At 43.3% G+C, this 12,636-nt stretch overlaps 1 protein-coding gene across 1 annotated transcript in view; it reads left to right on the forward strand.

Annotated features, from left to right (window-relative positions):
• Positions 1-12,636, forward strand: part of KIFC3 (kinesin family member C3) — a 75,147-nt gene that overhangs the window by 925 nt on the left and 61,586 nt on the right. The gene's annotated exons all lie outside the window — the stretch shown is intronic.

A 12,636-nucleotide genomic window follows, 5' to 3' on the forward strand; every position in this document is an offset into this window, starting at 1 on the left:
ATATAGTCGCATTATAAAAATCTTAACCATCACAAATGGAAGACTGATACTTTAAAAGCAAACTAAAACCTTGACTGTATTATTCTGCTTCATTGTCTGTTTAGATTTCTCTCTTGCAAATGGGTTTACAAATGGTAAGAATGCAAGTTACATTATAGGAGAATATGTAGCCAGACCTGTTCATTACATTCTTCTGCTAAAGTAACTGATTGTAGGGAGGGGCTTGCAGTATTGCATTAGCCAAATGAGACATTTTTCATTAATAGCACCCTGTTTTGCCAGTAAAATTTTGACTGATTGCTTAAAGGAACACATACATAATGCACCTATCTTATGCTTCTCTTTTCTACAAAAATCTCTGAAACAAGAAGTGAAGGATGTATGAGTAGGGCAGTGCCTGTTTTAAAACAAAAATGAAGATCTTGCACGTAATGGGGAATGCAGCGCTGGTATCAGGCAGCAACCCATCAGTTAAGGGGTTTGTTTAATATTCATTGTGCATCCTCTGTAAAAGTGCCCTTTGGTAAAATCTCACTGCCCACTGTCACATCACTACATTCTCTTTAAAGCCTGGTATGGAGGCTGCAAATGGTAAATCCAATGGTTAAATACGGGGCCTGATTCTCCTCTCTCTTACACCAATGTAAATCAGGAATAACACCATGGAAGCCAAAGAGGTTACACAGGTGGAGAGAACTAGGCCTTCCTTTTTACACCTTAAAAAATCAATAGACCACTACAAGATATAATACCTTTGCAGTGCTAGGCCTGTCTGCAAGTCAAAAGCCATATCTTTTTGTTTTCAGATTGTGTGATTTTCTGTAGTGGAGCTTCCATTTATCTCGTTTTTTTCCTTCTTCCACACAAAGGGCCAGGACATGCCTCTGCAAATCTTCATGCACAAGCGTCTTCCAGGTGTGGATCTCCCTGTGATGGGGCGTTCGCCTCACGCTGGCATGAAGGGGGTTAATAGAGCCCTAGGGAGGCTGTGCAGGAAGCAGCCAATAGGAGAGGGGCTGTGAGGATCAGCCATTCAGGGCCCAGTAGGCACATATAAGAAGAGCCATGGGGCAGAGCACAGTCAGTAGCTGTCTGGAGCTCAAGGAGGGAAACTTGTGTTTGCAGTAGGCTGCAAACCTGTCACGCATTGGACAGAGCAGTGCAGGCAGGAACCTGAGGAGAAGGAGAAGAGCTGCAGAGACTGAGTAGGGTGAAGTGGCCCAGGGAAATTCAGTGATAGTAGAGGTAAAGGAACGCAGTAAGTGACTGCAGTTCAGAGGACCTCTGGGCTGGGACCTGGAGCAGTGGGCAGGCCTGGGCTTCTCCCCCCAGTCGCCACTGTGGGAAGTGCCTGGACAGTTGTCTGCAGGGCCCCTGGAAGAAGGGAGCACAGATTGTGACATGGACAGAGGGCTGTGTCATGAAGAGGGCGCTGCAGTCCATGGAGTTACATGGGTGTGAGAGCAGATGTGGTGGTGGCTGAGACACACTTGGGAGAGGCCTTAACAACCTGTGAAGCTAATCCCCAAAATGGCCAGCAGGAGGTGCCAGTGTGGTGAGTGGTGCCCTGTCACACTCCCCTCTTCTACTGAAGGGGGACTCCACAACATGCTTTCTTTGTGTGGTCTAAGAACTTTACTTGAAAAGGGTGTGGAGACCGAGCAGGCCAGGGGGTCGGGTTTAGAGAGGATGCAGATCATCCACCACCCCGATCCAGCCTTGTGGACGTTATGAGAAAGGGTAATTAGTGCCAGAACTGCTAGAGCCCAGAACAAGTGTGAGACACAAGACCCTTGTGAAAATGGTGCTGATATCTCCCAAGGATCCACCAGGCTTATGGGCTGGCCTGCACCCTTTTTCCTTGTAGGGTCAAACCATAACCTGTGATGGGACAATTTGGGGGGAATCTCTGTGAGGGAATCCTTGTAGAGATGTTCCCCCTGAAGTCCCCATCTGTGGCTTTTAATGAGGGGCCTAACCCCAAAATATGGAGTCATTAAAGCTAGCTAGTTTTGAATTGGCAATATGATTATACTTTGAGGAGACAAAGTGACCTGTTGACTGTGAAATTCATACATGAAAACTCTAATTTTTACAGTACATTACTTTTTCATAGACAGTATTTGAAAAAAACAATAAAAATTACATATGTATTTAATGGTATAGAATCATCGAAGTGTAGGACTGGAAGGGACTTCAGTAGAATAGGTCTTCTAGTCCAGTGCTCTGTGCTCAAGTCAGGACTAAGTAATAACCAGACCATCCCTGACAGGAGTTTGTCTAACCTGTTCTTAAAAATCTCCAATGATGGAGATTCCACAACCTCCCTAGGCAATTTGTCAGGGTAATTAAGCACTGGAACAGTTAGGAAGTTTTTCCGAATGTCCAACCTAAACCTCCCTTGCTGCAATTTAAGCCCATTGCTTCCTGTCCTATCCTCAGAGTTAAGGAGAACATTTTTACTCCCTCCTCATTTTAACAACCTTTTATATACTTGAAAACTGTTATCATGTCCCCTCTCAGTCTTCTCTTTTCCAGACTAAATACACCCATTTTTTTCAATCTTTCCTCAGAGGTCATGTTTTTTAGACATTTAATCATTTTTGTTGCTCTTCTCTGGACCTTCTCCAATTTGTCCACATCTTTCCTGAAATGTGGCACCCAGAACTGGGCACAATACTCTCACTGAGGCCTTATCAGCGTGGAGTAGAGCGGAAGAATTACTTCTCTTGTCTTGCTTATGACACTTCTGATAATACATCCAGAAGGATGTTTGCTTGTTTGCAACAGTATTACACTGTTGGTTCATATTTAGCTTGTGATCCACTCTGACCCCCAGATCTCCTTCTGCAGTAATCCTTCCTAGGCAGTCATTTCCCATTTTGAATGTGTGCAACTGATTGTTCCTTCCTAAGTGGAGTACTTTGCATTTGTCCTTATTGAATTTCATCCTATTTACTTCAGACCATTTCTCCAGTTTGTCCAGATCATTTTGAATTTTAATCCTATTTTCCAAAGCACTTGCAACCCCTCCCAGCTTGGTATTGTCCGCAAACTTTATAAGTGTACTCTCTATGGCATTATCTAAATCAGCGTTTCTCAAACGCAGCCACTGTGGCCGCATGCAGCCACCAGGGGCTTTTCTTGCGGCCACAGCCCCCTCCCCACCCCGTTGCTCCTGGATGCTTCACCTTGGTGTTGGTTGCTGGGGCTGCCAGCAGGGACTGGGCCCTGCCCCCTCTGGAGACACCTGGGGTACAATGCTGGAGGAGCAGCAGCTGGTGAGTTCCCCACCTTCCCAGGGGCAGTGGGGCTCAGGCTTTGGGCTTCAGGCCTGGGGTGATGGGCTGGCAGGCTCTGGCTGTGGGGCTTTGGGCTCCAATCCCAGGTCCCAGCTGCACAGTGGCAGGCCCTTGGCTCTGGTGGTGGGGCTTCAGGCTCTAGCCCCCCCCCTGCCTCCCCTACTCCCTCATCCAGGGCTTAATTTGTCCCCAGTCTTGGCAGGGCTGAGTAAGTCTGCTGTGAAAAGTGATATTTGTATTTTAATATCACTTTTCACAACAGACTTACTAGCTAGCAATAAATAAATTACAATGATTTGGACGTGTGTATGTGCATATTTATTTGTTTTTCTAAAAGCTAATTAAGTATTTTAGGAAAGAGTGTGAGTTGGTGGCCGCACTCTGAGGCTACCAAAAAATTTGTCCTGAGAATTCCTGTTATAAATCATTGATGAAGATATTGAACAGAACTGGACCCAAAACCGATCCCTGAAGGACCCTCTAGATCCAGCTTGACTGTGAACCACTGATTACTCTCTGGGAACCAGTTATGCACCAACTTTATAGTAGCTCCACCTAGATTGTATTTCCATTTATGGGAAGGTCATGAGAGACAGTATCAAAAGCCATACTAAAGTCAAGATATACCACGTCTACCACTTTCCCCCCATCTACAAGGCTTGTTACCCTGTCAAAGAAAGTTATTAGGTTGGTTTGACATGATTTGATCTTGACAAATTATTGTCTTCTAGGTGTTTGCAAATTGATTGCTTGATTTGCTCCATTATCTTTCCGGATACAGAAGTTAAGATGACTGGTCTGTAATTCCCTGGGTTGTCCTGATTCCCTTTTTTATAGAATGGCACTATATTTGCTCTCTTCCAATCCTCCTGTCTTCCATGAGTTTTAAAAGATAATCGCTAATAGCTCAGCTATCACCTCAGTCAGCTCCTGAAATACTGTACCATCCGGCCCTGATGACTTGAGGACTTCTAACTTGTCTAAGTAACTTTTAACTTGTTCTTTGCCTATTTTAGCCTTAGATCCTACCTCACTTTCACTGGCGTTCACTATGTTAGATGTCCGATCGCTACTAACCTTTTTGGTGAAAACGGAAACAAAAAAGGCATTTAGCATTCGCCCATTTCTAATTTTTCTGTTATTGTTCCCCCTCCCCCCCAATTGATTAATGGGCCTACCCTGTCCTTGGTCTTCCTCTTGCTTCTAATATATTTGTAGAATTTTTTCTTGTTCACTTTTTTGTCTCTAGCTAGTTTAATCTCATTACACGCCTTGGCCTTTCTAATTATGTCCCTACATGCTTGTGTTTATATTCATCCTTTGTAATTTGACATAGTTTCCACTTTTTGCAGGACTTCTTTTTTTTTTTTTTTAGTGTCAGCTCGCTGAAGCTCTCCTGGTTAAGCCAGGGTGGTCTCTGGCCAGACTTCCCGTCTTTCCTATGCAGTGGGATAGTTTACTCTTATGCCCTTAATAATGTCTCTGAAAAACTGCCAACTCTCTCAAACTGTTTTTTCCTCTTAGACTTGCTTGCCATGGCTCTTACCTACCAACTCCCTGAGTTTGCTAAAGTCTGCCTTCTTGAAATCCATTTACTGAACTGTAGTTAAGATAAAGTAAAATACATTTTATGCATATTAATTGGGTACTACTGTTTGTATATTTCATTGTATTATAACAAGAAAAAGGAAGGTGAGACAGTGGTCCCAATTGACTGCACGAACAACTAACTCAAAATTAAGTACATTTTATTAATTTAACGTTGGGGGAATTTGCAATGGATTTGTGGCTATTCTTTCACCTGTAAAGAGTAGTACTCCATTCATGTATGAATGCACTACAAGGTGGGTAGAAAGCTGGCTAGATGGTTGGGCTCAACGGGTAGTTATCAATGGCTCCATGTCTAGTTGGCAGCCGGTATCAAGTGGAGTGCCCCAAGGGTCGGTCCTGGGGCCGGTTTTGTTCAATATCTTCATAAATGATCTGGAGGATGATGTGGATTGCACTCTCAGCAAATTTGCGGATGATACTAAACTGGGAGGAGTGGTAGATACGCTGGAGGGGAGGGATAGGATACAGAAGGACCTAGACAAATTGGAGGATTGGGCCAAAAGAAATCTGATGAGGTTCAATAAGGATAAGTGCAGGGTCCTGCACTTAGGACGGAAGAACCCAATGCACAGCTACAGACTAGGGACCGAATGGCTAGGCAGCAGTTCTGCGGAAAAGGACCTAGGGGTGACAGTGGACGAGAAGCTGGATATGAATCAGCAGTGTGCCCTTGTTGCCAAGAAGGCCAATGGCATTTTGGGATGTATAAGTAGGGGCATAGCGAGCAGATCGAGGGACGTGATCGTTCCCCTCTATTCGACATTGGTGAGGCCTCATCTGGAGTACTGTGTCCAGTTTTGGGCCCCACACTTCAAGAAGGATGTGGATAAATTGGAGAGAGTCCAGCGAAGGGCAACAAAAATGATTAGGGGTCTGGAACACATGAGTTATGAGGAGAGGCTGAGGGAGCTGGGATTGTTTAGCCTGCAGAAGAGAAGAATGAGGGGGGATTTGATAGCTGCTTTCAACTACCTGAAAGGGGGTTCCAAAGAGGATGGCTCTAGACTGTTCTCAATGGTAGCAGATGACAGAACGAGGAGTAATGGTCTCAAGCTGCAGTGGGGGAGGTTTAGATTGGATATTAGGAAAAACTTTTTCACTAAGAGGGTGGTGAAGCACTGGAATGTGTTACCTAGGGAGGTGGTAGAATCTCCTTCCTTAGAGGTTTTTAAGGTCAGGCTTGACAAAGCCCTGGCTGGGATGATTTAACTGGGAATTGGTCCTGCTTCGAGCAGGGGGTTGGACTAGATGACCTTCTGGGGTCCCTTCCAACCCTTATATTCTATGATTCTATGATTCATGTGGGAATCAGAACTAGCATTCAAGTAAACAGTGCAATTACTTAAGGATAGCTTGTCCATGTATAAGTATGCCCTATGAAAGGGGGCTGCATGTAGCTTGCACCATTCCAAGAGGAGGCACAGGAAAGGAAGCATGTCCCAGTAACCGATACAACAACATCCCTGCAGCTGCTCAGCTGGCCTGCACACTGGAGAAGTGAAGTCAATGCTCGGCCCGCTCCCCACCTCCTTGCTCCCGGGGGAAGTAGCTGTTATAAAGTGCTTATCTCTCTGTGTCTAGATCCTGGGGAGGCTGTGCAAGGGTGGGGTTTACTCTCTCTTATGCCCCTGCGCAGCCATGTAGGGTGGGTCATAATCTGAGCCTTACCATAGGGAGTAATATCATTGGTATAACTGCAGTTAATTTTTAACAAACTGCACCAAAAATGTGTAAATCAAAATAAGCCTGTCTGCAGTTTCTAGAGAAGAGTCCTTTTAAAAATAATCCTCAAGGTTTCTTCTTTTATACCTATTATTTTGAGGCATTTCAATTGCCTAGCATTAAAAGGCATGGCCAGATGTAGCGACATACACTCTATGTGGCAGTAGTACATGATATGTGTTAGTGTAGTGTTTCTGTCTCATTAACAGGTTAGACTTGGGAACTTTAGACATAAAAGCTCAAGAATGATGCTGTACTATAATAGCTTGTTTACACTGCTGATTAGCAGAAACAAGCAGCGGGTAGTAACTACTTGATGCTTGTAAACTCTCATCAGGAGACACTAAATTGTTCTAACTGGTAGAAAATGTTCTGAGCAAAACTTCCTTGCTGTTAAAAAGAAAAGGAGGACTTGTGGCAACTTAGAGACTAACCAATTTATTTGAGCATAGGCTTTTGTGGAAAATGCATCTGATGAAGTGAGCTGTAGCTCACGAAAGCTTATGCTCAAATAAATTGGTTAGTCTCTAAGGTGCCACAAGTCCTCCTGTTCTTTTTGCGAATACAGACTAACACGGCTGCTGCTCTGGTTCCTTGTTGTTGATGACCATGACCCCTAATGGTGGCAGCAGGTACTAATACCACTGAAGCAAATAGCAATGTTACTCACTGACCTCTCAGGGTTCTGCAGGCAGACCAATATCTAGCAACCAATATCTAGCAACCAAGGCAGTTCAACAGGAATGCTAATTAATTTTGTTGGGAAATATCCTAGTTCTTATTACGCACGTGCATACTATAATTATTCACCTACTGTGTTTTGACTGTGTGACTTTGAATTTGTACTTGTAAAGTGTGACGTAAGTGAACCAGTTTTATGCATTACCTTCCGTCGCATTTTTCTTTGTATGGCTATACCTGTTTCATTAACATAGGAAATATCAGTCTCTCTTAAATGCACTGGAGGAATTACGTGTAAACCCTAAAATGATGCCACGTTAGTTCTGTTCTTGGATACATATAAAATAAACCTTAGATGTTTTCTTGCTTACAATTCATAGTAGTAACCAAATTCCATGTTCCCAGATCTGAAGAGGATCTGGTCCCTACAAGAAAGAGCTGAATGTGTTTCATTATACAGGATTTTTTTTTACCCCAAGAGACTCTCATTTTGGGTACACCAACGTAAATCAGAATCTATACCCTCATAGCAGAAAGAGCCATGTGCCACCTAGCGACTTTGCACTGATGTGTCTGTATCTTTCTCAAGATTATCACTTAATTGCTGGCTGTAACATTTCCCAAATTGAACTGTGGGTGTTTTATGGTATCAAGTTAATTTTCTCCCCATTTTAGTTCTCTCACCCCTCCCATATTTTGCCAGCCATGACTCAACATCTGCAGTGTAATTTACTGACTCCATATTCCATTGCATGCAGTCTAGTGAGTCAGACTTGTGATGCTCAGCTTCGGGTGGTGGGCTGCCTTCTGATTAGACATACACAACAAAACAACATTAACTGGATGTAATCCGACATAGGTAACTAGGATGACTGGGATAGTAGCTTTTTGTCTTCTGGATCTAATATTCTGGATACTAAGAGGACTGAATCACTTCATGCAGTGAAATAACTTTTGGAATGTACTTACAATCAACTGACACCTTAGTAAAAATGTTAAATGATATTTTATCGAGAGAAAATTGTATTTATACTCCCTATAGGATCAGTTTTTCTTTCCTCGCATTTTTACTGCTACTGAGATTTAGGAGTTAATTCACCAAAGCAAAACCAAAAAACCCAACCCCCTACAACTTTATGGATGATCCAGAGCTAGTGCAAAGTCAGCATGGCTTCCCTGAAGCTAATGAAGCTGCACCAGCTTACACAAGCTGAAGATCTGGCCCAGTACATTTAAGGGAGCTATCAAGATGTGCAAGTGTCTAAAACTGAGTAACCGCATGATCTGATTGCTGTAGCCTGTGTCCTCCCTTACTCCCCTCCTCTGTTTGTCACCCCAACTCATTGTATCACATCTAAAATCTGATAATAAACATTGCAGGGCAGGGACCATCTCTTTGTATTTGTTCAATAAAGACTAGCGCACTTTTGAGTGTTGTAAAAATAATCAATAATAATATTCCTGAAAGCAGGATTTATTTTTGAGGGTAATTTATTGCTTTTGCATATTCCTCTATTGAAGTCATAATCCTCTCTTGGTACATCATGACCATTGTTTATCTTAGCTGATGAGGGGATCAACTAATTGCAGTGTCACAAATAGGATTCTGACTTCAGGTGGGGAATAAGCAGCAGGAGCAGAGGAGTCCTTGAAAACAAACTGAACACGACTGTCTTCATGCAAGTCTGTTACAACAGATGAGGAGTGAAAAGGTGCAGGGAAAAACCCAGTATTGTATTTAAACAGATTTGTGACAAAACATAATCTTTTGAACATTCCTATAGCTTGGCAGTGCCTTTTGAATGTACTAATGAAGTGTGCTTTGGGGAGTCTCCTGCTCGTATCATTTTATATCACTTCCAAAACAAAACAAAAAATCCATCCATTAACTCTTTTAGTACGTCGAGATATACAGTAGAGCACACATCTGTAGCTAAGGCACTTGAGAGACCTGATTCACTGTTGGTGCCAGGAACACATTGTCAGACACTGAAAACTGCAGCTGTCCATCCCTGAAAGTGCTCTCCAGCACATGTCTGAAAGACTTAAGGATAATGCTCCATGAGTAGTAGAGAGGAGACTGCATGAATTTGCTGTTCAGGAAAGAGTGGTCTCAGGCTGGTGTCTATTGGTGAAAATGTCTTGAATTGAATTAACCTGGTGATCAAACTGCCCCCTCAGAGGGCAGGGTCCTTTCAAGTCAGAATTAGAATATATCACCATGGTATTATGGGACAGGTTTACACTTGCCCGATATTGCTTGCTCTCATTGTTAACCTTTTTTTCTAGGAGTGCTTTATAAGCAGAATCCCTCACTGGTTAATTCCATGAAACATTAATGACCTATTGGATGAACTGTGTATTCTTCCTTGGGGCAATATCTGGTTTCGTCGTTCCCAGGCAGCCATCAGAAACAGCATGAAGCTGGCATTATGCTGTACAGGGATGCCTGACGCTTTATTTAGCAGGGGTGAGAGGAAATGGACATTGTATAGGTCACAAATGTGCAGCATTAAGACTAATCACTGGTAATATTCAAGAGATCCTGTTTGAAAAGGGAGTTTGAAAAATATGACAAAAGTAAAAGGTAGGTCACTTAACAGAAGCAGAGACAATGGTCTGAGTGGGACAGCTTTTGCATGAAAACAGCTTTGTGCTACGGTTCTTGTCTATCTGTGGGGTTAGATTCTGTATAACAAATGTTGTTTCAAATACCACTGTAAAAATGACATGGGGGAGGGATAGCTCAGTGGTTTGAGCATTGGCCTGCTAAACCCAGGGTTGTGAGCTCAATCCTTGAGGGGGCCATTTAGGGATCTGGGGCAAAAATTGGGGACTGGTCCTGCTTTGAGCAGGGGGTTGGACTAGATGACCTCCTGAGGTCCCTTCCAACCCTGATAATATTCTGTGATATTCTATAGGTGGAGTGTGGCTGTGACTCTCCCCTCTCCTTGGCCGTAAGTCTGTTTCATACTAAACAAAAATGAAAAAGTTTGTTAAATACTATCCATGGTATGTGGTTATTTTGTTTTGTTTGGGGGTTCTTTGTGTGTCAATTGCCTCGATGGGATAGAGGGGGAATTCAGTATGGGCACCTATGCAATTCCATTGGCCCAGGATGGGCTAATGCATCACCTACAGAAATTAAAGTCCAGAGGCTTGCTTTTTCTAAGACTGTTTTGGGAGCTTAGTGGTTTTTGTGCATAACAGTGACAGATTCATGGTAGGAAACTGAGGCTTTCACCACTGATTGCATTGGGGTTGTGATGGTCTAGTCTCCTACATGGTACATTACAAATCATAGAATCTCAGGGTTGGAAGGAACCTCAGGAGGTCATCTAGTCCAACTCCCTGCTCAAAGCAGGACCAATCCCCACTTTTTGCCCCAAATCCCTAAATGGCCCCCTCAAGAATTGAACTCACAACCCTGGGTTTAGCAGGCCAATGCTCAAACCACTGAGCTATCCCTCCCCCCAGTGAACAGTCTCTGAGCCAGATCCTCTGTTACGTTGTGGCTGCATTGTCACTCTGGTGGTACAAAGCGGCCCGAAAGCCAACTAACTTAACTGGCCCGTTGAAGGTTCCTCATGTCTAGGAGAATCCTCAAGTGGCGTAGAGCTGCAGTAATAGCAGCTCCATGCTACCCTTGATACTGGTTGTTGGTGCAGGGGCATGGTCATGGAGAAGGGGTCTGATCCAAGCATCTCTACGTTCCAGTGATCCCCATCTGCTGGAACGCTCCCTTGGGGCCGTGAGCAGCCATCATAAACTACCGGAGTCCTAAAGCTATGCTGATTAATGCTGTGGACTGCACCGGACTTTGATCTATTGGCCATCTGGATACGGGTATGCAACAGTGGTTAGGTTGCTTTTATAACACTCCCCTCCAAGTCTTGAGCGGTGTTGAATGCAAGTTGGCCATCAGTTTGTGCATTTTAAAATGTACAAATGCCCCAAAAGAAGCTTAATCTTTGTAACGAGCTTTGATATCCTTGGCTAAAAGATACTGTGGAAAAGCGGTGTATTTATTATGATTTTATTAATCAATTTATATAGGATTTGGCAAATCGTATCTTGGCTGCTCCCAGAAACCTTCTCACAGGTTAAGGTCCCTGTGCCGCAGTAGAACTGTAATAATGAGCTAGGCTGTAATGAAATGGTCTCTAGAGACACAGTCTCATTACAGTTGAGCTTTCTGCTGGGGGGGGGGGGTTCAACAAGGAGAGTCTAGGTTCATAGGAGATGTTAGTTCTGCTCCTATCTGCATTTCTGGATTAGTGATTTAGTGATTTATTTATTTATTTTCGCATCAGGTTGCTTGTGTGGAGGGGAAAGGAGGGAGTTAAATTTTAGCCAGGATTTTGTACTTCTCTGCCCAGAGGTTTTACAGATGTAGGTTAAATATTTGCTTGGGGCAGGATGCATGTCTAATCCAAAAGGCACCACTCACAGATATGTTTCGATTGTTGTAGCTTCACTTAGTCCGTTGCACTCCACTGGGCAAGTAAAATATGAATGAACTTGCCTGACTTAACAGCTAACTTATTTCTCCATATTTGAGAGGTCGCTGAGCATTTATGCTTCGTGAAAGTGAGTCTCACAACATTGGGCAAGCTTCTCTCACACAGTTTTGCCAATGCATATCAATTCTGAGCCCCAACAATCCAGCTAATGAAGTTAAGGGATTGTCCTGAGTAGACAGCCACAGCTGTGATGATTTTGTGATATGAAAAACGATCTACTAAAGAGAACACTGAAACTTACCAGACTAATGTATTCATTAAATTACATTTGAATCCGGAGATAAACGGACATTTACGAACCACAGCATACCCGTCAAGTACTCCTTTTTCCTCTTCCACTCCAAACTTTCTTGTGTGACTGCTTTACTTCTGGGTGGACAAATGTAAATTTGAGGCTTTCTTGACATGGAATTAGCTGGGGTCATTGTGCAATCTTCAATTCACTGCAGTGTATATTGCAGTCAGGAATTCGTATCTGATGGAACTGGTTCCAGGGAGTTCGGTTTGTCCCTTAAACAACACCAGTACTTACCTTAGCCATGCTCACTGGGGGACAGCTCTTGAAATCATTTCCCACGTTTTTCTCAGTCCTTACTCAGGCAAGCTCTCATGCAGTACAGTGAAAGTGTGTCTGAGTAAAAACTGGGTAAAGATTTCAGAACACGGCTCTATGTGATTATCATTATGGTACTCACGGACTGTTCGCAGTGTTATCGGTGGCGTGTGTATGACTTAGTGTACAGGGCATTCTGTGAATAGGTTAATGTAATTTAGCATAGATATTGCTTGACAGTTGT

The sequence above is a fragment of the Caretta caretta genome, chromosome 12 (assembly GCF_965140235.1).
Source record: "Caretta caretta isolate rCarCar2 chromosome 12, rCarCar1.hap1, whole genome shotgun sequence".
Lineage (NCBI taxonomy): Eukaryota > Metazoa > Chordata > Testudines > Cheloniidae > Caretta > Caretta caretta.